The sequence below is a fragment of the Zingiber officinale genome, chromosome 8A (genome assembly GCF_018446385.1).
Source record: "Zingiber officinale cultivar Zhangliang chromosome 8A, Zo_v1.1, whole genome shotgun sequence".
In the NCBI taxonomy this organism is placed as follows: domain Eukaryota; kingdom Viridiplantae; phylum Streptophyta; class Magnoliopsida; order Zingiberales; family Zingiberaceae; genus Zingiber; species Zingiber officinale.
The window spans coordinates 126,522,760-126,523,157 of record NC_056000.1 but is presented as its reverse complement, the minus strand read 5'-3'; positions in this window follow the sequence as shown (position 1 = coordinate 126,523,157).

Here is a 398-nt window from a genome sequence, read left to right as displayed (position 1 = left end):
TAAATTTTTTAATTATTTTTATATAAAAAATATGTATTATCATGATTCTCTTTAGCTCCATATTTAAAGATTAAAACATTGTAAATAATTTTTTTTTATAAATATTTTAGACCAACGATATTAGAAAATATATATTTTTTAATATTTTAATTAAAATTAAATATAATATCTATGGTTATCGATTTAATATTTAATATAAAAAATTTAAGTAAATTTTTATGAGAGAGTCCGTTATATTACTCATGCAATGCAGCAGCAACAAAAAAAATAAAGGTATTTTTTTGTTTTTTATCTAAATATTTGAATTAAAATGAAAATGTGTCACTGAGTAACCTTCACGTGCGAGGCACGTGCTCCACCGCATCGTCGTGCGGTATGCGGAGCAATCCCATAAGTTT